We start from the raw sequence: 27,311 nt of genomic DNA on the forward strand, positions 1-27,311 counted from the left end.
ATTAAAATTATTAACCATGTAAAATTATTAATTAGGAAAAACAAAAGCATAAATTATGCAGATTATTAAACTCTATGCATAATTGTTATAATAGATCATTATATATTCAAGCCATCAAAGTTCAGTTTTTCAATTTAAAAAAATGTTCAGAATGTTAATGAATTAATTTTTATTATTTCTTTACTTTTCTGCTTAGCAAAAGGTATTTGAGTTTTACTCACAACACTGGTTCCAATATGAGCATCGAGTGTTTAAGAGCACTTGAGTGTTTCTGATTTTCATGCATATGAAAATGGGACTCCTGTAGTCCATTTTCTGTGGGAATTGGATCATTTCGGATGTATATATTACTGCCCTCTAGAGGGTAGCTCAGGAAAGATAGTAAGTATGTATAGACCTTAATTGCAGTAAGTTTTGCTATCAACTTCCCATGGTCGAAAAATGATCTGTTCAAATGGAAGAGAAGTATTACTGCAGCCTCATTAAAATTGCCACATTATAGCTGTGTAACATATAACCGAAATAAAATACTAAAGGAACTAGGTGGGTTATGAGAAGGGTGGCCAGATAATTTATCCTCCAAACCTGGACACTTTGGAAAGTGAAAAATGATGCTACTAATAATTACACTAGGACAACAGGGATAAATCAGGGTTGCCCCAGGCAAACCTGATTCTCTAGAATCTCGCACTATTCCTAATACTGTGTGTGCTCAGTATATGTTTGGCAAAAAAAAAAAAAAAAGAAAAGAAAAAGAATGGTCATGATAATTCTGCCTCTACTTCATATGTCAATTAATTGATTTCTTGGGAAGAATTAGCAGCCCTGGCATTATGTTAGCACAATATGTCTTGGAACATCATTTCAGTGTAATAATGTTCAACACAAGTCTTGCAGGGTGGCAATAAACTTCAGTCTTTCCTGGTCTTGTCAATTTACAATGGTAGTAATTCATATATACCGCAAGAGCAGAGATATATCTGCATAGAACTATTTTTGGAAGATAGTCTCCATGACTTTTCATTATTGTTTCCCAGATGTCTGAAAACATTTTGACACTAGCTTCAAGACCCCTTGTTCAATGAGCATAAGCTGGATGATAATAACCAAGGCTGTCTCATAGGCTGAGATGAAATTTAATAGGGATATTAAACATTACATTCTGACTTTAGAAACCTGTGGCACAACTAAAGGAAAATGGAAACTTGGTTTGGAAAGAAGTCATGTGAAGCCAAACCTCTAGATTAAAATCTTGGGGGATCCCTGGGTGGCGCAGTGGTTTGGCGCCTGCCTTTGGCCCAGGGCGCGATCCTGGAGACCCGGGATCGAATCCCACATCGGGCTCCCGGTGCATGGAGCCTGCTTCTCCCTCTGCCTGTGTCTCTGCGCCTCTCTCTCTCTCTCTGTGACTATCATAAATAAATAAAAATTTAAAAAAAAATAAAAAAAATAAAATCTTGGGATTTTAGTTAATTAAAAATTCCATTATGAGGGGTATCTGGCTGGTTCAGTTGGTAGAGCATGAGACTCTTGATCTTGGGGTCGTGAGTTCAAGCCCCATGTTCAGCACAGAGCTTACTTAAAAAAATTCATGGAGTGCCTGGGTGGCTCAGTCGGTTGAGCATCTGCCTTCAGCTCAGGTCATGATCCCAGGGTCCTGGGATTGAGCCCTGCTTTGTGCTTCCTGCTCTGCTGGGAGTTTGCTTCTCCCTCTGCCCCTTCCTTCCTCCACCCACCGGTGATCTCTCTCTCTCTCAAATAAATAAATAAATAAAAATTTTTAAAAAAATTCATTATGGGGGATCCCCGGGTGGCGCAGCAGTTTAGCGCCTGCCTTTGGCTCAGGGCGCGATCCTGGAGACCTGGGATCGAATCCCACATCGGGCTCCCAGTGCATGGAGCCTGCTTCTCCCTCTGCCTATGTCTCTGCCTCTCTCTCTTTCTCTGTGTAACTATCATAAATTAAAAAAAAAATTCATTATGAGCCAACATTACATGGCTACTAAAAAAGAAACTTAAAGCAACTCCAGGCTGCATTAATGTCCAGATGTACAAGGCCCAGATCCAATTCAGTTACACATTGAATATTATCTTCAGTACTGAAAACACTTCAGAAAGAACATTAACAAAGCATCCTATCTATAGAGAGCAATCCGGGATGACGAAAATGGTGTCCAATGAGGAACAGGTAGAAGAGCTGAGTGTTTATCTCAAAGGGAAAAAATTGTGGGTAAAGAGCTGTAGCTGTAGCGGCCATTATATAGAAAAGGGATCCAAATTCAGTGTAGCTTGAGTGAAGCTGAGTCAATGAATATAACTATAGCCAGTAGATTTTAACCCAATACAAGGATGAACAGTTACAACAATCAACAGCAGTGCAGTTGAGGTTGGGGTGCCTTGTAGATTCCTCCCACCATGGGAAGGCATTGAGCATGAACAAGAAGGCAGGACAAAACAGTTTTTTTAAAAAAGATTTTTAAATTAAATTAAATTAATTTGAGAGAGAAAGAGCACGAGCAGTGGAGGGGGGAAAGGTGGAGGGAGAAGCAGACTCCCTGCTGAGCAGGGAACCTGATGCGGGACTCCATCCCAGAACCCTGGGATCACAACCTGAGCTGAAGGCAGACACTTAACCAACTGAGCCACCCAGACGCCCAGGACAAAACATTTCTTTTTTAAAGATTTTATTTATGAATGAGAGACACAGAGAGAGACAGACAGACAGAGAGAGACAGAGAGAGACACAGGCAGAGGGAAAGCAGGCTTCATGCAGTGAGCCCGATGTGGGACTCAATCCCAGGACTCCAGGATCACGCCCTGGGCTGAAGGCGACGCTAAACCACTGAGCCATCCAGGCCGCCCCAGGACAAAACATTTCTTTTTTTTTTTTTAATTTTTTAAATTTTTATTTATGATAGTCACACACACAGAGAGAGAGAGAGGCAGAGACATAGGCAGAGGGAGAAGCAGGCTCCATGCACCGGGAGCCCGATGTGGGATTCAATCCCGGGTCTCCAGGATCGCGCCCCGGGCCAAAGGCAGGCGCTAAACCGCTGCGCCACCCAGGGATCCCGGACAAAACATTTCTAAGTCTATAATGACCCTGCAGAATTAATGCTCAATATAATCCAAAACATATAGAAATTACCTTCTCTGAGGTGGTAAGTTTTATTTCTCAGGTGAATCAAAACAGAAGTATAAAATCAAGGATCTATTCTCATTTCACAATAGTGGACATTTTGTATGGTTCAAGTAGTCACCCCATTTCAGATAATATTACATAAAACTCCATCATTCAATAATGGCAGGAGAATCTCTATCTGAAGCTTTCAAGTGGAGACCTCATCTTCCCAGGGGTTATTTCCATGCTAATAGTTTAGATTTCACTGTTTTTGAAAAGCAGGTATTTATTCAGAAGCACTCAACTGAACACTACATATACATTATCAGAGTGTGAGCTTTTGTCAAAGAGTGTGAAAGCAGAATTACCACAGAGGTTAAGGGTGAAAGGGAGAAAAATGACAATAGATAGAAACCTTGGGATTGGTGGAAGGCACCAAATGAAAGGCATGAGAGAGAATTCTTTTTAAAAAAGGATTTAAGTGAAATGAAGGTGGGAGAGATATTTAGAAAATAACTATATATGGAGCACAGGATTTGTGAATAGAGAAGAAAATGGGGTACAGATATTGGAGAAGGGTGATGAAAAGGCTTTGGATATGAAAAGGTCAAAGTGCAATAAAGTATGCTGAGATAATTTAAGGCTTCTTTGTGAAAGCATACTCGGGTTTTGTATTGGGTAAGCAGAAAGGTAAGAAAGCACATAGAGAAAGATGTCAAAGAAAGCTCTGACATTAAAGGAGCTAGGTAGTCAGTAATCTTGAAGGGAACCGTGGTTGGGAAAAATGGTACTATGGAAGCCAACACTGGCACAGAAAGAATCTGCGAGCAGCCCTACATGTTTATATGAGGGGCATGGAAGATTTCAAAGTAGTAAGATGTGTTTCAAATATACGCATACCAAAAAAATACACATACATGTACATATACATAGATACACAGCATACATATGTATTTAGTATAGTCAACTAGGCAAAGATAGCCACGAGCAAGTGCCAAAGATAGACTGATTGCTAATCTAGCGATAATGTGGAAATGTGGGGTGTTAGAGGGGACAGTAAAACATACACATAAAATCCACCTACTGGCATCTGCACACAATACAAAAGCTTCTATTTCTCCCAGGCTTTTATTACTTAAGTTGTCAAATACACAGAATAAAGGTTATTTTAATGGGGAAAAGGACAGAAGATGTACATTAGACTGCCACTGCATGAAAACATATACTCGTCAATAAGACTTGTAATTTTTTTAAAGTAAACTCTACCCCCAATGTGGGGCTTGAACTCCTGACCCTGAGGTCAAGAACTGCATGCTCCACCAACCGAGCTGGCCAGGCACATCCCCTCTTATTTACTGTAAGGTAATATTTATTAAATGGATAAATTATTTAGGGTGGCAGGAATACAGGTGATCCTTTTCTCCCAAATGTCTTTTTTTCCTCCAAAATGTCTTTAATATTTTCACTTACAGTCTCTTGGGTTGGAAGTGTCAGCCTGGACCAGGAGCCCAGGCCCAGGTCAGGAACCCAATTATGGGGAGGTGGATGGACTAATAACTGCCCCACCTCAACCTCCTCCACTGGAGCCCTGCAGAGAGGAGGGAGGGAACTGTGCCTCTACCTGCTGCACTGCCAGACCACTCCTTGCTGCCCTGTGGAGTCCTTATGGAGCTCAGTGGAGCTGAGTACTGAGATCCAAGCTACCTCTATAGGTGTGTTTGGGGAGCTATGGATTCCTGGGCTGCAGCTGAGAGTGTACATGCGCCCACCTGGCATTCCAGAGAGGAACCTGGCACTTTTTGGGGGGGTGAAGAGCAGGTTTCTCACTGGTTTTTGCTAGAAAAAGCAAAACTTGGACATTCTGAGGATTTTTATGGATTATTACATGTTCATAAGATACCCATTATTGACAACTTATTATGCTATACAGACTTCTAGGGAGACTTACTACCTATAAATAATGATAATTATCACAAAGGTGTTTCAACAGACAACCCATTGCTTATGATTTTTATACAAAAGAAGGAAGAAGCAGATAACAGTGTCTTTGGTACAGACATGCTAACAAAGAAGGAAAATGTTTTAGTCAATGCACTGTGTTGTCAACCATAGGAAAAAGCCACATCCAGTCATTGGTATGCCCCGAGACTTTAAACCTGCATCTTCTATTACAGACATGAATATTCTCCCAGAAACGCACCATAGGGTTAGTTTATCTTTACAAACACAGCACTGAAAATTCTCTTGGACTCTATAGCCAGGATGGTTTCAGAAAGCCTAAGGGAGACACCACATGGCTTAGGTAAGTCCCAGGTATCTTTACATCCTGGCTTATTCCAGATCTGGTTTACACACATGGTTACCAGATATTAATGATGAAGTTTTATTTTATTTTTAAAAAGGTTTTATTTATTTATTATTGGGAGGGGGGACGAGCAGAGAGGAAGGGCAGAGAGAGAGGGAGAAGCAGGCTCCCCGCTGAGCAGGGAGCCCGGAGTGGGACTCGATCCCAGGACCCTGGGATCATGACCTGAGCCAAAGGCAGACGCTTAACCAACTGAGTCACCCAGACACATGTAATGAAGTTCTAGAAGTTAATGGCATAGAAACTTCAGAAAGAGTTTCAGTCAAGTAATAGACATGATGATTGTAAACAGTTGCAAATCTCATCATCACAGTGAGACCAATAAACCAGAATGTTAGGAAACAGTAGGACTTCCTGCAGCTCTAGCAAATCTACTGATGATAGTTTTCTTGGCTATCCACAGCAAATTAAACCAAATACTGACCAAAGGATGAAGACAGTGATGAAGATGACATTATTATTGAATATAATAGTATGCTACAAAAAATTCTTAAAGCTATTCTCACTACCAGAAAGGCTGGAATGGTTAACACACATAGAACAAACTTAAGTTTTGAGTCTGGACAAAATGGTTTTATTCCTTCTAATGAAGTGAGTTTAAGTAGCAAGTGGCACAAAAAGAACTTGAAACACATGTACCAGATCAAAAACTCTCAGAATATGGAACAATCCTATCATGGAATCCTCATTCGAATGTTTTCTGAATGAAGATGTCACAGGACTTGTAAATATGGCTAGTTGAAGAATTTTAAAACCCCAGAGTCCATGACCTAGAAGAAGCCTGAGAAACAACAGTGTTGCAAGTTTAAAATTTTATCAAAATAAATAGAAACAGAAAATAGATGGATGCCTACAGCTGGCGCAGGAGAGGAATTGGGGAGTAACTGCAATTGGTTACTGAGAGGACTAAATCACTTCTATTGGAAGTGGTTATTTAACCTGTTACAAAGATTCTAGTTAATTTTTCTTTCAACTACATTCTTTAAATTCTAATGTGAAGTCTGATTCCTATCGCTTTTGATACTGAGGACCTCAGTTCTTAAATTCTCAATATTATATTTCTTAATGTTCTACCGTTCCTAATTATTACAAATAATTTTCTGAAATTCATTTTTTCCTAACTTCTAAAAAATCAAACCAACTGGCTATCTTTAGGAACTTCATTCCATATTATGAAGCACTGAAGCTATGTTCCTAAATTACAAAATTCTGTGTTTTTAACATTCACTTTGTTGATCTCATAGCTTAAGTATTTATAAACTAGTTCCAAATAGGCATAATTAGTTATGAAGTGCAGTTAACTGTACTGGCTCTGGTAACAGGAGACTCTCTTAATTCTTATCTTCATTCTCTCATTGCAAAGCATTCCTTTTGTTATACATGTCTACATATATGTATGTTAGTGTGCTTTTGAACTCAATGTATTCAAGTAGTGTGAATTATTTTGAATACTTATAGATCTTTACACATAGGACAGATTTGTGTACTTTTTTATACAAAGATTTTGGATCTTCTACAGTAGGGTAATAATATTCTAGGATCATTGACTACACTTTGGGAGAAAGTCATGATATTTATTACTGACAAAGGTTATCTATATTATTTTCATTAGATTATTTTTTGCATATCCACTTAGAACAAATAAGAGTAAAGCTGCCAAGTTTCATTCTTTGCCTGACTTCTCTGGTATTTATCATTGTACACTGTGCACAACCACTACAGTATTCATGTATATAGAAATTAAGAATATTATGAAGCAAAAAAAAGAATATTATAAAGCACATAAGTTCCTTATAATTTATGGATAATTCCCCCCAAAGCTACTTATTAAGTAATTTCTATGCCCAATGTGGGGCTCAAACGCAGGACTCCAAGAGTCACATGCTCTTCTGACTGAGCCAGCCAGGCACCCCTATTAATTAATTTTATGGTAGGTATACTATGAGCACCTTCATTTATTTATTTATTTAAAAGATTTATTTATTTATTTGAGGGGGTAGGGGTGACACAGAGTCTTAAGCAGACTCTTTGCTCAGTGCAGATCCTGATGCAGGCTCAACACCAGGCTGGACCTTACAACCCCGAGATCACAACCCATTTAATCAACTGTACCACCGAGGCACCCCTAAATATGCCTTTAGAAACTACTGTGTGAAAAAAAAGAAACTACTGTGTGCTATTACAACAATGGAAGAATCAAATGACTACATTCTGAAGGACATATTCTCTAAATGGCAAAAGAAAAAAATGAAATAAAGCCTGATTAATTTAAAACAAAGAACCTCTAATGTTAAAGCAGTAGAAAAAATCCCATGCAGCGAAGTATTCTTTTGTGAGATTTGATATCAGAACACTATTCAGAAATGTATTTAAGTATGGTCTTAGCATCCTGGGATACAGCCCTGTGGCGGGCTCCCTGCTCAGCGAGGAGCCTGCTTCTCCCTCTCCCTGCCCCCCACTCACGCTCTTTTTCTCGCTCTCTTAAATAAATAAATGTAAGTAAGCAATTTCATATGTGTGCCACAGTGATGAAACTCTGCAAATTAATACAAATTTATACCCCTGAATGATTACTCTTTGTGCCACCACTATATCTTATACACAATTGGCTGATGACCCAAGTTGTGCTAGAACAAGATTTAATAATTTCTGCATGCATATTTGTATGTGTGTATATATGTAGTACATTGTTATAATGAAGGTCTTTTTGGCAAGGACTGTGTCTTATCACATCTGTATTCCCAATGCCTAAGGCAATGCATGACATGCAGTAGTGCTTAATAAATGTTGGGTAAAAGAACACATGCTGAACCACCTCCATTAGGTTACTGTTGTTGTCATGCCACATCCCACCCACTGTCTCCCCTGGACATTTGAGATCACCATAAGCACTAAAAATTGTTAATACATGCCTAGGAGGGGCAGCCCGGGTGGCTCAGCGGTTTAGCACCACCTTCGGTCCAGGGCAGGATCCTGGAGACCCGGGATCGGGTCCTGCGTAGGGCTCCCTGCATGGAGCCTGCTTCTCCCTCTGCCTGTGTCTCTGCCTCTCTCTGTATCTCTAATGAATAAATAAAATCTTCTTTTAAAAAAATACATGCCTAGGAAATATGAACAATACAGAAAACACATACATACTATGCAAACAGTGTAATTCTTCAGTGATAAAACTTATCCTAAAATCACATTTTAGAAGAACCTGGCTGGCTTAGTAGGAGAAGCATCTGAATCTTGATCTCGGGGTGATGAGTTCGAGCCCCACCTTTGGTATAGAGATTACTTAAATAAAAACTTTTTAAAAATCACATTTCAAAAATATTATAGGATTCATAAAATTTTTCATAGTAACAATAAAAATTTTTATGTGTTCACCATAAAACACCATCATAATTTCAAATTTATCTCATTAGTCACCTTTTCTCCCTACAGAAGATAAAGCTCCGAGATCTTTTAAAATAAGGAACATTCTCACTGACCCAAAGGAGGCCAATCCCTTTTAATTACCTTCAAGTATCAGCCAGTTAGTTCCCTGTTTAGAAATAGCATTTTGATTTACAAACTTGTAGTATCTATGTAAATTTATAATATTAAGAAGCTTACTTCTAAAAATGATATGCCCTGAACAAAAAGGGTGTATCATTTTTAAAGTTAAGTCTTTATGCTATATTTACATAAAAATTCAAATTTTGTCAAAATTTTTGTTTATACTAGTGGGGTTATTCAAACCACGAAGCATATTTTATTTTAATTTTTAATTAAGTAATCTCTACACCAAATGTGGGGCTTGAACTCACGACCCTGGGATCAAGAGTCACATGCTCGGGGATCCCTGAGTGGCTCAGTGGTTTAGCGCCTGCCTTTGGCCCAGGGCGTGATCCTGGGTCCCAGGATCAAATCCCACATCAGCCTCCCTGCGTGGAGCTTGCTTCTCTCTCCCTCTCTTTCTCTCTCATGAATAAATAAATAAAATCTTTAAAAATAAATAAATAAATAAATAAATAAATAAATAAATAAATAGTCACATGCTCTTCTGACTGAGCCAGCCAGGTACTCCTCTTTTAACTTTAAATTAAATGGTCAACAAAACATTTTTGAGGTCAATTATATTCAATCAAATCAAAAGTTTATTCCCTAAAACCAAGCACTCTTAGAGCCATTCAAATAATTAAATGGCATTAATGAGCCCTTAGTTCATAAGCTCAGTCAATAACATAAACTTATGAACACTGCTATATATATAATATATGCTTGATCATGAAACCTGCTTCTGTTAACACCTGCAAGGGCAGACTGAGACTCAACAAAGAGAGTATCAATTACATGTTCTATACTTGATTTATAAAATCATAGTAATACTTAAATTTTGAGCACATATCTCCAGTCTTTGCCGAGTTATTTATAATAATTAACTCCACAGGTACAGTTGTTCAGAATGGACACACAGTAAGGTATTCCCTCACCTTTTAACAAATTATGCAGCTGTGTTCCCCAAAAGAATGTTTTGCATGAGGAATATACAGGTCTGGGGCTCAATAATTCACTGAAGGGTAATAAAAAGGTTCAAAATCACTATTACTATTACTCCCTCTTTAATTTCATTGGAAACTGTTCAGAACTTAAGCAATTTACAGAGCTTGCTAATCAGTAGCCTTTGATTAAAAAATAAACCATCTACAGTCCAAACTGTAGATCCATGACATAATTAATACTATTTATACTTATTTAGAGCCTAGATCAAAACCTTTGCTAAAATCAGGGCAGGAAAAAAAATCTCAAGATGGATATACAAACAAATGTTTTCCTTTTTTATTTTTTTAAAGATTTTATTAATTTATTTGGGGGGGGGGAAGCACAGGCAGGGGGAAAGACAGAGGGAGGGAAAGAGAGGAGTACACTCCCTGCTGAGTGTGGAGGGGAAGTGAGCCCCATCCCAGGACCCAGATATCATGACCTGATCCCAAGGCAGATGCTTAACCGACTGAGCCACCCAGGCACCCCAAATGTTTCCCTTTTTAAGAGAGGAATTAAAAAAAAAATCTTACTACCCAGGCTGTGTCCTTTAGTCTATTTATTCTTTCAGAACCTTTTCTATGTGCATGTGCACATGCACATTATAAATATTTCTAGAGGGGATTTATTAAACATGGTATTTTATAACTTTTTTCCATTTAATAATATATCATAAACGCATCTTCCCACATCAATCTTTATCAAGAGGAGAACATTTTTTTAAACGGATGACTAGAACATGACTATACAAATATATCATAACCTCACATATTTCTGAACACTAATTTTAGATGTATATTTTTAAAAAGAGAGAAACAAAAAAATAAATAAAATAAGAGAAACACACATGATCAAACAATTCAAGAAGTCACCTCATTCATGCCACCTTGTACCTTAAACCTCTGGTTTAAGTTTCTACCTTCCCCTTAATTGCCTAAAGGAATTTAGATAGTGGCCTGGTCCAGGAAGAGAACCAACATCAGAAATAACTACAAAGATAGGGACTTGGTGTGCTTACGCCAACCAGGGGAAGCTCTGCAGGGCCTAGAGATCAAATTCCTCTCTGTGTCCCACTGTCTCTGTATGGCGTGGCAAACATTTGTTTATCAAACATTTGCTCTTCCCATCTTCTCATAAATGGTATTCCTCAGACACCTACCGCCCTTCTCCTTAGCGCAGGATGACAAATAAGCCTCAACCACCTGACTGCCTGTGGCTCTCACATTCTTACATGGTGTCTGTATGTACTTCGGTAAATTTGTTTTTCCGCTGTTAATCTGTCTTATATCAATTTACCAGCCAAAGAATCTAAAAGAGTAGAGTAAAAAGGTTTTCTCCCCAACAGTTGGTGAGCCAGGCAGGAGCAACTTTACTGGCTGATCACTGCCTGCTCCAGGACTACTGGAGCTGAGATATCTTGGTACCTCTGATAGGCCTTGGCAGAAGGTAAGAATTCTTACCATGTCCGTCTTCTGGATCTCTGCCTGAAGGGTCCAGCAGAAATGAGAGTGGTGAGAGTCCTTTTTTTTCTTTTCTAAATTTAGATTAGCAGGAAAAAATATTTGTGAAACTCATTCCTTAGATATAGCACCTCTGGTAAAGATCTGAGTACTTGATTTTTTTTAAAGTACTCTTGATTTTTATTGATCCTTGTCCTCCCAGGGATGGTTACTCTTTCTGTCTCTGTTGTGTTGTCATAAGAAGGAAGACCATAGCGTAGAACTCAGGCATAGGCTCTATGAGCCTGCTGTTCAAGCCAGCCTCACTGATTGGTGAGTTCATGGTTCTCACCAGACTGGTGTCTGTTTAGACAAACTTTGCTGTGGGTTAATGAACACATGAGGTAAAGGCTGTTGCTAAGAAACATCTTGGAAGCCAAAGCCACAAGATTGGAAGGCATGGGTCAAGCATTTAAGTGCTATTAGAGCACTGGCCACCTAATCCAAAGACTCCTGTATTAGAATAAGTTGGTCACAGAACAAGTTAGATATATACTAGGTCACCTGCCAAACTCAAAAAAATTTCCATGCAAGTTCCTCTGTAAACCATCACATGATCCCCACACAATGGCATATCCCTCTTAGGTATTAGTCTGGCTCCAAGAGACCCAAGGCTTAGCTCAAGCTGTTAACATCCATATACAAAAAGTTGGATGAGGTTTTCCTTTGTCTTGTTCTATGTCTTGACAACATGGTTGTGTGACCAATGAGAATATTCTTTCTTGTCTCTGCCATACCAGTGTGCATCTTGTTGGCCAAATAGACTGGGCTTCTGAGACATGAAGTCACAAGCAGCAAGCTTTTCATCCAACTGTACCAGCTGTCAGGGGAGTCTGTCATAAGGGGTCCCAGTGCATAAGAGGCTTTTGTCTCTCAACCTTCTTTGTTTTGTCAGTGCTGGAAAAAAAAACAACCACTCTAGTAGTGCCTGGCAGGTATCAGATTAGTGGGTCTGGGACTGGAGGTCTTCTTGTGGGAAAATAGAGACACTTTTATTTTATTTAAATTTCTTTTTTTAAAGATTTCATTTATTTATTCTTGAGAGACACAGACAGAGAGAGAGGCAAAGACACAGGCAGAGGGAGAAGCAGACTCCCTGCAGGGAGCCCCATGTGGGACTCGATCCCAGGACCCCAGCATCACGCCCTGAGTCAAAGGCGGACACTCAACCACTGAGCCACCCAGGCATCCCAGAGACACTGTTTTACTACACCATTCTTACAGCCTATAACAACAGAGTGCTTTACTTTCTTAGACTATCTTTGGGAGTGAACTTTCAGGATCTTATAAGGACTGCATCTTTTGCACTCTTGTGGGATGTCTCTTGCATGGTTGGTTAAGCCATAAAAAGCTTTTTGATTTGAACTGCTATTGACATTAATAGATACTACTTGTTGGGGCGCCTGGGTGATTGAGTCAGTTAAGCATCTGGCTCTTGATTTCGGTTCAGGTCATGATCTCAGGGTCATGAGATGGAGCCCCTGTTGGGTTCCGTGAGCAGCAGGGAGTCTGCTCAAGATTTTCTCTCCTCTCCCTCTGCCCCTCCTCCTTCACGTGTGGATGCTCTCTCCCAAAGAAATAAGTTTTTTGAAAAAACAGATGCTACCTGTCAATGGCCAGATGATAGCTCTTTTTTCTGAAATGAAAGTTCTATATTTGAAAAAAAATTTTAGAAAGCTCTCATCCTAAACGATTATCTTAATGGTACCTATGGAAAGACTAAACTAAAAAGTAGACACAAAGACACAGAACTAGTCTTAGACTCCCTTAACAAGATGTAAGAATAGAAATTAGAGGAAAAATTAAAGTCCCCAATATGAATTCCCCTTAAAATCTAGCCCATCTCCTCAGCAAATTTCTTTAGCCCCCAAAGCTCCTTCACCTTCCCCAGAAAATCCCTTAAAATACCTAGTTGCTTTTTTCAGTTTCCCTTTCCCTACAAGATTTACAGGGAGCATGCCAGCATGATCTCTAAGCCCCAGGGTAGACAGGTTACTCATATAAAGTCAGAAAATAAATTTAACAGAAGCAGCCAGGATGGACAGTAAGTCTCAGACATAAGGCTTATTTTGCTAGGTTCTATAATCAGGTTCCTCCAGCTTCCAGCCTTGCTATGCGATGTACCAAAGAATTCATGTCCTCTGGAAGGCAGCAGATCTTTTAAATTATAAAGCCCTTTTACCTCTACTTTCAGAGGAGCCTACCAAATTTAAAGAGAAATTATAAAGATGAATGGCCATTTGTAACCCCACTCAGAGGGATCCTGTTTGGCTGCTAAGTGGTATTCTTTCCACCCATGATTAGGTTATCAGACAAGCCAGGCCACCCCCTGGAAACCTCCCTACCACCTGGAATTTCTCCAAGGCCCTCCTACTAATATCAATTGAAGGCAATGTTCAGGGGCTGATAGGGAGGTTTTTCCCCTTAAGGTGAATTCAAGATTGAACTGTACACTCAGAAAGGAGGCCTTTATTAAAAGGCCTTATAGAAACTTTACTGAATTCAACTCTGAAAATACTTGCTGTTTATTTGGCTAAAAACTGACAAGATATTTAGAATATTTTTTCCTGGGATGCCTGGCTGGTTTAGTTGGTAGAGCATGACTCTTGATCTCAGGGTCACGAGATAAAGCCCTATGATGGGCGAAGAGCTTACGTAGCTTTGCGGTGGGAGATTGGCCAGATTGGAAGCTAATATTCAGAGCCTGACAGGAACGTTTTTTATGGCCTCCTCCCCCAAGTTAAAATAAAACTATGTACCCAGAGGAAAAGAAAAATCCTCTAAAGCTCTTGTAAAAGGATTGATGAGTGGATCAACCTGTGAGGCCATTAAAGTTGCAACCCAATTCTTTGAGCACCTGTCCTTAGCTTACAAATCTTTGCAAAACTAGAAATGCAACTCTAGAGGCAATTCAAAGTTCCTCTCTTCCTATTTGCCATTCCCCAAACCTCCCCTATTTATCTCACAAGGCATGTAATATCGGCCTCAAGAAACCAAAACCTTTCTTGAAGGAGCCTGCACTCTTTCCTTAGGCCCTTGAGATGTAAGTGTAAACTCTTACCTACACTATCCCCAATTCCTAAGAGTGGTATGGAAAAAAAGGGGGAGGGACAAGGCATTTTTAAAATACAAACTGCTAAAAAGGCTTTTGTGCCCAAACTCTAGACTACAGCCTCCTGGAATATTACTTGTCAAGGACAAATACAAATCTTTAAGTCTTCTCCATAAATATCAGCAAAAAAGTTTCTATTCAAGTAAACTCAACTTATCTGATCTTTGTTTTTTGTTTTTTTAAGAGAGAGAGGGTACGTGCATGCAAGCGAGGGGAAAGAATCTCAGGCAGACTCTGCTCTGAGCAGAGCCTGGTGCCGGACTTGATCTCATGACTGAGAACATTACCTGAGCCAAAACCAAAAAGTTGACACTTAACCGACTGAGCCACCCAGGCACTCCCTAACTGTTCTTCTATAAACTAGTGAGTTTTGCATTATCATACTCATCTCATGGCTAAAATGCCCAATGTGGGTCTTGAACTCACAATCCCAAAATCAAGAGTCACATGCTCTATTGACTGAGCCAGCCAGACACCCCGCTCATGGTTAAAATTTAGAACAAACTACAAGGTCTCTACTTGTATCTGTCTGTATGTTTATGAACGTATTGTAGATGGGTGGCATTTTCCATCTCTAAATGGTATTACTAAAGTTAGTTTGTAAAAGAGCTCTGTTTAACTGGCTTAATTTTAAGTGCTTATAAATTAAGTACCCCTAGAGTTCTTAGAAATATAACAGAAACTAACTTCAATGCTTCTCAGGTTCATTTACTTGGAAAAATATTCAGTACTGAAGCCAACTGAAGTTCATGAGTTTAAAACAGGAGTCTGCTTGAGACTCTCTTCCTCCCCCTTCCCTCATGTGCATGCACTCTCTAATAAATCTTTAAAAAATTAAATAGGCAGGTCTTGAATTATCAACACTGAATATAATGCAATCATTCAACTTCTATTCTGCCTGGGTTTACTTAGTCAACTAAGTTTATGTTATCTCTTACAAAATTTGTCAGCAAGAAAAATAGCTTGAGATGATGGCTGTCTAATGTCTCATGAAGCTTTTGTGAGTAGTCTAAACATAATTGTCAAGAGCAAATGATTTAGATAGAGGTGAGATATAACTGGGGTAAGAGCTTCTAGGTTAATTTTTTAGCAATAACTATAATTTATGGTACATCTACTTAAAAATAGCTTCTAAAATCTTTTTGGTAACTTTAGAGATTTGCAAAGTTAAGTGATGGAAATTTATTGACTATCTAATTTCCAAATAAGACAAAATAATAAAACATTACAGAACATAGATTTTTATCTAACTTTGGCTTCCTATTACAGATAGACTAAAGATAAATATGGGCGATTAGTAAACATGTCTTATGCCACATTAAAAGATTATAAAATGAAGAAGCATATGCTTCTAGGAATTATGAACATACTCATAAATTTGCCAGTCTAAAGAAAGTGGGTGATCAGTTGGTTAAGCATCTACCTTTGGCTCAGGTCATGATCTCAGGGTGCTGGAATGGAGCCCGAGTCAGGCTCCCTGCTCAGCGGGGAGTCTGCTTCTCTCTCTTCCTCTGCTCCTCCCCTGTTTCTCTCTCTCTCTCTCTCAGCCCCTCTTTCAAATAAATAAAATCTTAAAAGAATACTAGCATAACAGTTCACAGTTGCTTACTACTTAGTTTAACTGGAAAAAAAAGCAGGTTGTGTTTTTGGCTAAAAAAGTTCATGAGATATGGAGATGCATTTGTGTTACAGGAAAAGAAAGCAAATTTGTTCTGAAATAAAACTGGTTATTTCAAAATGGGAAAGGTGAAAAGAAAGGACAAATAAAAAGTTGAGAACAGAGAAAGAGAAAAATTCCACCGTGTATAATCAAGCTGGTTTAAACTGAGTTGTTATTAAAGGGTTTTTTAAATAAACTTGAATACCGATAGTATACCTATGTAAAATTAAAACTTAATTTTTTTTTCATTTACTAAAAGGACAATGTTTTCTTGGACAATTGGTCTGCTAAGGTAAGAGACTGAAAAGTTTTTATCTTTTAAGTAATTGTCCTAGGACGCAAAGATTGTGTTTTATTAAAATAATTTTCTGTTCTTATCAGCCTGTTAGTTTTGCTCACAACTATAGCCTTTTGTATTTGCTCTTAAAATCTTTTGTCACTCTGATTAAATAGATAAGTAATGTTTCATAATGATCTCTGATCCTATTTAATCAGATATTTTGGTATTTTTGACAAAGCTCTCAAAAATCAAATTACAAAGTCTTTTTTTTTTTTTTACCTCAAACCAGTTTGGGGATTTTTCCAAAGGGCTCCTTGGACCTCTCAAAGGATTTGCCCTCTCCTTATAAAAAGAGATGTTAACTAATTAGGCTTATCTGGTATGTTAAATTACACAGGAAGCACTGTCAACTGATAAATTTTCTTAAACCTAAGTGTTCCAGAAATTACATGAAATTTCTAAAAATCTGGGGGTGCCTGGCTGGCTAAGTCAGTGGAGCACACAAATCTTGATCTCAGGGTTGTAGGTTTGAGCCCCAAGTTGGGTACAAAGATTACTTAAAAATAAAATTTTAAGGGATTCCTGGGTAGCTCAGCGGTTTAGCACCTGCCTTCAGCCCAGGGTGTGGTCTTGGAGTCCTGGGGTTGAGTCCCACATCAGGCTCCCTGCGTGGAGCCTGCTTCTCCCTCTGCCTGTGTCTCTCATGGATAAATAATAAAATATTTTAAACAGTAAATAAAATAAGATCTTAAGAAAAAAATTCTAAATTCTCCACACCTGGAATGGAGCCTTATAGAAAGGACTCTTGACAGGTACTCTAGAATAAAGGTTTCTGATAATTAAGATTATAAAGCTAAACTGGGTAAGAATTTTCAGAACGGGGGGGGGGGGCACCTGGTTGGCTCAGTGAGTTAAGCATCTGCTTTTGGCTCGGGTCATGATCTCAGGATCCTGCTTCAGACTCCCTTCTCAGTGGGGAGTCTGCTTCTCCCTCTCCCTTTGCCCCCCCCACTTGCGCTCATATGCTGATAAATAAAAAAATCTTTTTTTAAAGATTTTATTTATTCATGAGAGACACACACACAGAATGAGAGAGAGAGAGAGAGAGGCAGACACACAGGCAGAGACACAGGCAGAGGGAGAAGCAGGCTCCATACAGGGAGCCTGACGTGGGACTCGATCCCGAGTCTCCAGGATCAGGCAGGCCTGAGCTGAAGGCGGCGCTAAATCACTGAGCCACCCGGGCTGCCCATAAATTTAAAAATCTTAAAAAAAAATTTTCAGAATGAATGTAAAACCTGGATCCAAGCAGAACAAGTAATAATTACATAGTACTGTAAAGAACTAAAGAGAATGATTAGAATTCTTTATAACTTTTTGTTTCTATCAGTAGTTCCTTCATATTTTATTTTCTAAAATATATGGAAACTGTTTTTTAAAATATTTTATTTTATTTATTTATTCCAAGGAGAGTGCTCAGGCATGAGCTGGGTGAGGGAGAGGGAAAGAATCTCAAGTGGACTCTATGCTGAGCACAGAGCCTGACATGGGGCTTGATCTCAGGACCCTGAGATCATGACCTGAACTGAAACCAAGAGTTGGACGCTTAACCAACTAAGCTACCCAGGCACCCCAGGAAACCTTTCTTCTTAAGCTAACTAGGACTATAAGCAATTTGGTAAATTATACCTTTGTGAGCAGAATTGAAACATACATCTTTTTCTACCTGATCCATCCAGAATTTGGATACATAGTAAGTATTCTTATTTTCGTGGCAATATAGTTATTTGCATAGGTTCTATAAGAATCTGTTCTCCTTGGGGCACCTGGGTGGCTCAGTCAAGCATCTGCCTTCAGCTCGTCATGATCTCAGAGTCCTGGGATGGAGCCCTACGTCAGGCTCCCTGCTCAGTGGGGAGCCTGCTTCTCTCTCTCCCTCTGTTCCTCCTCTCACCTGCTTGTGCTCTCTCAAATAAATAAGTAAAATCTTTAAAAAATAATCTGTTTTCCTTATAACAGGATACAAATGGAAACACTAGTTATAGTACCAAGGCTTTGACTAGAATGCTATGTCTGAGAGAGACATGCATACACTCAGATATGCCTAGACAGCTTTAAGAACCGAAGGTTGGGGATCCCTGGGTGGCGCAGCGGTTTGGCGCCTGCCTTTGGCCCAGGGCGCGATCCTGGAGACCCGGGATCGAATCCCACGTCGGGCTCCCGGTGCATGGAGCCTGCTTCTCCCTCTGCCTGTGTCTCTGCCTCATTCTCTCTCTGTGACTATCACAAATAAATAAAAATTATAAAAAAAAAAAAAAAAGAACCGAAGGTTGACTTTACAGAGGCAATAAAGCCCCTTGGAAAAATCAGCCTGGTAACTTGCTTAACAGGGTTCCTGGTAGCCTTACCAGGTAAATAAGGAAGGCCACCTTCTGGCAGGTACAGGAACCTTATGATATTCTGTGAACCTTGAAAAGAGGAATTAACCCAAATCTAGAAGTATCACAAGTTAAGCCTGATGGCCAGTCTTTGGCTTGGCTTTCTAGCCTCAAGGGGCTTTTAAAAAGTCCAACCTGAGATTCCTTATTTAAAGTTCCAACAAGGCAGCCTGGGTGGCTCAGCGGTTTAGCGCTTGCCTTCAGCCCAGGGCGTGATCCTGTAGACCCGGGATTGAGTCCCACATTGGGCTCCCTGCATGGAGCCTGCTTCTCCCTCTGCCTGTGTCTCTGCCTCTCTCTCTGTCTCTCATGAATAATAAATAAAATCTTTAAAAAAATAAAATAAAGTTCCAACAAAGCAGATTAAAAGAGCCTATATGATGAATCAGTATTCTTGTTACACTTGTATAAATAATCAGGCCAAGTTTATTGGAACTAGACTGGATTTGCAAATAAATTGGTTATACTGTGATTATCTTTGATAAAAATGGGGGTGATTGTAGAGAGAAAAAGGATGTTTCAGTAACAACCATTATGAATATCAAATTCTAGTGCTATTGGGGCACCTAGGTAGCTCAGTCAGGTTAAACATCAGACTCTTGGTTTTGGCTCAGGTCATGATCTCATGGGTCGTGGGACTGAGCCCTGAGTTGGGCTGGGTGCTCAGCAGGGAATCAGCTTGGAGATTTTCTCCCTCTGCCCCTCCCGAAACTCATGTTCTTTCTCTAAATAAATCTTTTTAAGAAAAGTCTCAAATTCTGGTGCTATTATCTTTGAGGTTCCACCTATAAATGGCTGATCCTGAGTTCAGAAGTTTCCTCCAATATTTAGCTACAACTTTCCAAACTAACATTTCCAAATATATCCCACTACAAACCAGGAAAATCTTTCAGAATGCCACTGCCTGCCCTCACTCCATCTGAAGTTGCTTTAAGCAGGACATCTAGAAATCCTCTCACCTGGCTACCTTCAGAACTAAGAAACTAGGACTATAATCTGCTCTAATTAACCTTTTTCTTTCATTTCCATAGAAATTTCTCTTATTAAATACCAGATTGTTTGCACCATAGCCCTAACTTTGGGAGCACAAGTGCATCACCATCTCCTGAAATGAGACACAACTATGTAACAGAACTGGCCTATTCTCAGGACTAAGAGAGGGTTGAGTGAGATGGAGCAATGTACCAACTCAACCTCTGGGCTGTGAAACTTCATGCACAAGTTTCAAAGGCAGGACTAAAGGGTTTCAGAATAAGCCTTCCCAAAGTGAGTCACTTTGGAATGAAAATTACTTTTCAAAATTTTTATTGCTATTATTACTGATTGATTATAATCTCTACACCCAACTGGAGGCTCCAACTCATGACTCCAAGATCAAGTTGCATGCTCTTCTGAATGAGCCGGTCAGGTGCCCCTTATTATTATTATTTTTTTTTTAGTAAACTCTACCACCAATGTGGGGCTTGAACTCATGACCCACAAATCAAAAGTTGCATGCTCTACCAACTGAGTTGGCCAGGCACCCAGGGCACATGGATTACTTTAAACTGAAGTGAGTAAAAAACTCAGGAAAAGCTTTTACCTTCTCCTTAACTGCCTAAAGAATTTAGATGGAGGGCCTGTCTGGGAAGAAAACTATCACCTGAGATAACTACAAAGAATATGAGCTAGGTGTGGTAAGCTAGGGGAAGCTCTGTAGGGCCTAGAGATCAAATTCCTTTGCTTTCCATTGTCTCTGTATGGCCTGGCAAATATTTATCAAACATCTGCTCATCTTCCTGTAAACTCTTCCTTCGCTTTGAAGACTTAGACCCCCACCCCCTTTCTCCTTAGCTTAGAATGGCATATAAACCTCAACAGCCTGTCTGCCTGTGGGTCTCGTGTTCTTATGGGGCTCTTATATGTCTGTAATTATTCTATTAAATCTGTCTTTTAACAGTTTACCAGCCAAGGAACCTAGAAAATTAAAAAAAAAATCCCCCCCCCAACATATTCCAAGTAGCAATCACTCTTATCAGTTTGTGTATTCCTCCAGAGATGGTCTATGAATATACAAGCATGTATGAGTATTTTTAAAAATATAAATGTTAAAACAGTCTATACACAGCTATGCACCTTCATCTATGAACATTTAGAAAGCTAACAATTTTTTACTACTATAAAAATTTTTTATTATTATTATGGAAGAGCAAAAAGTCCTTCTCTCTAAAATCTGTTTGTCATTATTTGCTTTTAGTGGCAACATTGAATGATTTGAACAGGAGTGTGTCCTTCACCACCTCCTATTACCTATCTTGGTTTTGACCAGTAATAGTGTTAAGAAAAAGCTTGAATGCACTTACATATCCAGAAGAAAAAGATGCCAATAACAAAAATTTAGCAGTAGGGAAGGTATGGGGTAACAGACACTCTTGCCGGTGAAACTACAAATTGGTATATCTTTTGTGGTGGGGGGATGGGTGAAACAAGTAAAGGGGATTAAGAGTACACTTATCTTGGGGCACCTGCCTTTGGCTCATGTCATGATCTCGGAGTCCTGGGATGGAGCCCCATGTTGGTCTCCCTGCTCAGTGGGGAGTCTGCTTCTCTTTCTGCCCCACCCCCACCCCCCACTTGTGCTCTCTTAAATAAAATCTTTAAAAAAAAAAGAGTACACTTATCTTGATGAGCAATGAATAATATATGGAATTGTTGAATCACTATAGAGTACATCTGAAACAAATAAAACACTGTGTGTTAACTACCCTGGAATTAAAATTTTAAAAAAATTAGTACACCTTTCCTAGAGGATAATGTGGCAATATGTTCTAAAATCTTAAAGATAAATAAATAAATAAAAACTTAAATATATGATTACTTTTTGAACCACTTATTCTAGTTGTAAGAATCAACTTTAAGGAAATGATTAGGGATTTTTAAAAAATGTATATATAAGGATATTCAATACAGTGGTATTTATAAACAAAAAAATTCAATGTCCAACAAATGAGGACAACACTTTGGTAATGTGGATACCAGGCATTCATTACAAACTCGGTTGTAGAAGAATACTAAAGGACATAGACATATGTTCATGCTATTGTATTAAATGAAAAAAGCTGATTATAAAATACTGTGAAGTTGGGCAGCCCAAGTGGCTCAGCGGTTTAGCGCCACCTTCTGCCCAGGGCGTGATCCTGGAGTCCTGGGACCAAGTCCCATGTGGGGCTCCCTGCATGGAGCCCGTTTCTCCCCCTACCGTGTCTCCCACCTACCTGTGTCTCTGTGTCTCTAATGAATAAATAAAACCTTTTAAAAAAATAAAATACTGTGCAGTAAAATCCTAATTACAAAAAATACAGATATATAAAGACAGGCTAAATTATACATCAAAATTCTGTGGTTATCTCCCGGCAGTAGGATTATTGAGTTTTATTTTCTTCTTTGTACTTTTCTTAATTTTCTAAATTTTATACAGTAAATATATTAGATTCTAATCAAAAGAAAAAAAGCAGTTGGGCTCTTGATTAGTCAGGTCCCTTGTACAATCCTGCCCAGCAGATTGGGGGTTTTATTTGGCTATATGCCAGGTGACAATGCTTTCTTCATCTGTGAACACACTAGCACAGTAAACTATCAATAGCAAGGCCAGGTATTGCAAGGTTTTGACTTTTAATTCACAAAAGATCATTCTTATAACTTGCAGAGGGAAGGATATATTCTTGGTCGTTATGATTTTGCCTATGGTGAGAATTTTTGCCAGCTTGCTGATTTGTAATATTACTGTTAGATTACTAACTCCTAGCCACCACAACGAGAAAGACGAAATTGTAAATTGATGTCAACACTCAATCATTAGGTTAAGAAAAAGAGATACAGGTCAACTCCCAGAAATAAAAGCAGTAATTAAGTCATGTCCACAGTGGATGACCATGAATAAATGTTGTTTGGTCCTCTGCTCAGTGGCAGTAAATCACCAGCAGAGAGGGCTGAGAAACACAGGTAATATCTGATTGCTACTTATTGTTGACTTGACTTGAAAGTGAAAGGACTATGTTGAAACGTCTAAGGGATGCCTATTGCTGGAGTTCTGAACTATTCACTTACTGCCTTATAAAAATAATCAATTAATTTGGGGCCTGGTAAGAAGAGTTGCCTGTAATCTTTACTTAAAAATTTCCCTATTTAGGGATGCGTGGGTGGCTCAGAGGTTGAGCATCTGCCTTCGGCTCAGGGTGTAACCCTGGGGTCCTGGGTTCAAGTCCCACATCGGGCTTTCTGCATGGAGCCTGCTTCACCCTCTGCCTACGTCTCTGCCTCTCTGTCTCTCATGAAAATAAAATTTTTAAAATTTCCCTAATTTTTACAAAAGGGCAGTTTTGAATCAAGTACACGTAAAGTAGAATCATTATATTTTGTAGACACCCACAAGCAAAACATGTTCACCATAACTGACTGTATTTGTGCTGACAGAATAATAGAAATCACTCTTCCATTTTGAAGATAAGCAAACAAAAGCATAAGGATGTTAAATGATTTGACTAAGACCATAGAGCTAATGAGTAGCACAGAACTGGAACTTATTCTATTTGATACTTACCCAGATAACTTATCCTGACAGAGTGATGGGGATTGCAGTACTTAAAAATCAGATGGTTCTCCAAGTGCCATGCCAAAGTTCTTTCTTTTTAAAAAAATATATTTTTTTTTCTCCAGGATCAGGCCCTGAGCTGAAGGCAGATGCTAAACCGCTGAGCCACCCAGGGATCCCCAACCAAAGTTCTTTAATAGATGACTCAGTGAATGGGTAATACCTACCCTAGATATTTCTCAGAATTAAGTAGTCTTCCATGATCATGTTGAGATCTCAAGTGCTGAAACAAGTTCTTGATAAAAGCCAACAACTTTTCTTTTTCTCTAGTAAAAATAGGTAGTTCTACATGAAAGCCACTCTGCTGCATATATACATTTAGGTTTGTCTTCTGTCTGGGTTTGAATTAAAATGACACCAAGTAAAGGAAATTGCCATAATAAGTGACTCCGGGCCAAATTAAAACAGTACCACATATTTAATGAGTGCCCCCGTGTTCTAAACTATCTACAAATAATTTTAATTTTCCTCCATGCAATCATTTTAGCTACATATAAATATTCTAACCTACTACAACATGCTGAATTGAAACTAAAAAATGTCATCCCATTTAGTAGTAGGTCAAAAATTCAACGTGAGCTTGCGTGATTCCACAGCCTATCCTTTTTTTTCACCATGTTACCTCTAATAACTAAAATACATATGTGATTTACAATTAGGATGTTTTCACATGTGGTATTTAATTTAACCTAAGCAACATATCATAGCCCCTATTTGAAATATGGGGAAACTGTGGTTTTCTGTTACTCATCAAAGATCATACGGTAAATGACAGTCAAAAGTCAAACCCGGTGATTATGACCAATATAGGTCTAAGGAAATTACTTTAAGAATTACTGGCAGAAGAGTTAGTCTGGTGAGGTAGCAAAAAATGTCAGCTCCTTGCCCTTTCAAGGCTTGAAAAATTAGCAGGAGTCATTGAAAAGTAAAATATCACATACCAGTATGTGATTATATATATGAAAGGCCTGTGTTGTGAGGCCAACAAAATTGTCATAAGGGTAAATATAAAAGTTCAAACCACATGTCAGTATTTATAGATTCCAGGGAATGTACAGTGGTACCAGCTTTGCCCAGTTTAGGAAATCAGCCTTAACTCATGCAATTCAACCTCTGATCATCTGAGTTCAAGCTGTTCCCAATCCGTACAGGTAAACCTCAGTTTTCACCACAACCCATATCCTTAAAAATACATTATAAAAGCAGATCATGGGATCCCTGGGTGGCGCAGTGGTTTGGCACCTGCCTTTGGCCCAGGGCGCGATCCTGGAGACCTGGGATCGAATCCCACGTCGGGCTCCCTGCATGGAGCCTGCTTCTCCCTCTGCCTGTGTCGCTGCCTGCCTCTCTCTCTCTCTCTCTCTCTCTCTCTCTCTCTCTGCGATTATCATGAATAAACAAATAAATAAAATCTTAAAAAAAAATAAAATAAAATTAAATTAAAATAAAAGCAGATCATGGGGGCACCTGGGTGGCTCAGGTCATGATCTCATGGTTCTGTGATCTCGAGCCCACAGGCTTCCTGCTCAGCAGGGAGACTACTTCTCCCCCTCCCACTGCGACTGCCCCTCCTCCTAGAGACAGACTTTTTTTGGGGGTGGGGGGGGCGCCTGGGTGGCTCAGTGATTGAGTGTCTGACTTCAGCTCAGGGCTTGATCAGGGATCGAGTCCCACATCGGGCTCCCTGTGGGGAGCCTGCTTCTCCCTCTGCCTGTGTCTTTGCCTCTCTCTCTCTCTCTCTCTCATGAATAAATCTTAAAAAAAATTTTTTTAAAGCAGATCACGTGGTAAGTGAATCACATGTATACTTAACAAAGATTGGATACCAATATACCAAATTAAATTCCAAAATGGGGATCCCTGGGTGGCGCAGCGGTTTGGTGCCTGCCTTTGGCCCAGGGCGCGATCCTGGAGACCCGAGATCAAATCCCACGTTGGGTCTCCCGGTGCATGGAGCCTGCTTCTCCCTCTGCCTGTGTCTCTGCCTCTCTCTCTCTCTGTGACTATCATAAATAAATAAAAATTTAAAAAAAATCCAAAACGTATCAAAATATTAGAGCTACAATGATACCATAGTTAACAATAAAAGTCCATGCCAAGTCCTACAAAATTACATAAAATATCCTTTTATCACAAAAATGACAACCTACTATTAAGTATAATCAGGGCACATAAAACATTAACTCATATGTTTGGCCTCAAGTTTTTATGGTAGATACAGTAATCAACAACTGCTTTGGTTAATTTCTCAAAGTAGAGGAAGTCCTTTATTTGGAATTATCTGGAAGGCCCTAGATGTTTTAGTTTTTCCTTCTTCATCTAATACATTCCTCTATAACAAGTAGAGGCATTCAGTCAACAATTTTCTTAAAAGATTTATTTGAGACAGACAGGTTGGGGGGGGGAAGGAGGGGCAAAGGGAGAGGGAGAGAGAAACTTAAGCAGACTCCACATGAGCATAGAGCCCAACGTGGGGCTCAATCCCACAACCTGAGCCAAAACCAAAAGTTGGATGCTCAACCAACTGCACCACCCAGGTGCCCCTCAGTCAATATTTTTTTTTTTTTACCAGGCACCTACTTATACATGCCAGCCACTGTTAATACAGTTATGTTAGAACTTGGCTCAGGACGCCTGGGTGGCTCAGCAGTTGAGTGTCTGCCTTTGGCCCAGGGCGTGATCCCGGGGTCCTGGGATCGAGTCCCACATCGGGCTCCCTGCATGGAGACTGCTTCTCCCTCTGCCTATGTCTCTACCTCTCTGTGTCTCTCATGAATAAATAAATAAAATCTTAAAAACAAAAAAAGAACTTGGCTCAAACCAGAAGGTGCTCAAGGTGTGTTGTTTGGATTGTCTCAAACTGAAAACCGTATTTCTAAGTGCTATCTCAGTATTTTTCAACTTAGCTCCTTAATCAATTTTGATCAAAGCAATACCATCAAAAACCCATCTAAGAGATCTTCTGAAAATAGCACGCAATGAAAGAAAAGCAGGACTACTGCAATCAAAGAAATCTGAATTCAAATCCTACCCCTGCAACTTATTAGCTATTTGGACCTTGAGCAAGTTATTGAACCCTTCTTAGCTTCCACTAATTTTCTCTCTTCTATGCTATGGTAATCCTAGAATGGTAAACCCCAGAAGCCCAGTTTTTCCCTCTTCAATTTACTCTACATCCACCCTACAAATAAAACAGGCCAGCTTTCAACACAGTAGTGACACAGATCTCATTCACATCTCCAAAAAAATTGAAATTCAAATACTTAGCATGTGAAATTTTAAAATAAAGCATTCAAATCATAAAGGCGGGAAAAAATAAATGTAAGTATAATCCACAAATTAAGGTTTATATCTCCACCTTATTCTTTTTATCATTTTATTTGCAACATTTATTCGAAACAGATTTTGGATGGTCATGTGGGAATTTTTTTACTTGATAGAATCTGAGATAATCAGTTATAAAAAACTATCACAATGGATTTTGAATCTTTGGAATCAACTAACCCAAGCCTGTTACTTTATAAAATGAAGGAACCAGGGCATAGAATAATATGCAGCATATGGGGTGCTTGGGTGGCAGTGAGAGAAGTGTCCAACTCTTGGTTCAGGTTGTGATCTCAGGGTTGTGAGATCGGGCACACCAGGCTCCCTGCTCAGCACAGAGTCTGCTTAAGACTCCCTCTTCCAGGGCACCTGA

At 39.3% G+C, this 27,311-nt stretch overlaps 1 protein-coding gene and 1 pseudogene across 11 annotated transcripts in view; one reads left to right on the top strand and one right to left on the bottom strand.

The window, feature by feature from the left end:
* XIAP (X-linked inhibitor of apoptosis) overlaps positions 1 to 27,311 on the bottom strand; it is a 56,104-nt gene that overhangs the window by 24,822 nt on the left and 3,971 nt on the right. For 3 of the 11 annotated variants that reach the window (XM_077888718.1, XM_077888721.1, XM_077888716.1), the window contains 3 exons: positions 12,232 to 12,391; positions 11,456 to 11,529; positions 8,399 to 8,547 (listed from right to left, as the gene is read on the bottom strand). The exons of 3 other annotated variants lie outside the window; for them this stretch is intronic. The gene's annotated coding sequence lies outside the window, so the exon portion shown is untranslated. The remainder of the gene's footprint in view (positions 1 to 8,398; positions 8,548 to 11,455; positions 11,530 to 12,231; positions 12,392 to 27,311) is intronic. 5 more of the 11 variants (XM_077888722.1, XM_077888717.1, XM_077888724.1 and 2 more) reach the window with 3 other exon arrangements.
* Positions 4,850 to 6,190, top strand: LOC144308827 (partitioning defective 6 homolog beta pseudogene; annotated as a pseudogene).

This window comes from Canis aureus, chromosome X (assembly GCF_053574225.1).
Source record: "Canis aureus isolate CA01 chromosome X, VMU_Caureus_v.1.0, whole genome shotgun sequence".
Taxonomy (NCBI): Eukaryota; Metazoa; Chordata; class Mammalia; order Carnivora; family Canidae; genus Canis; species Canis aureus.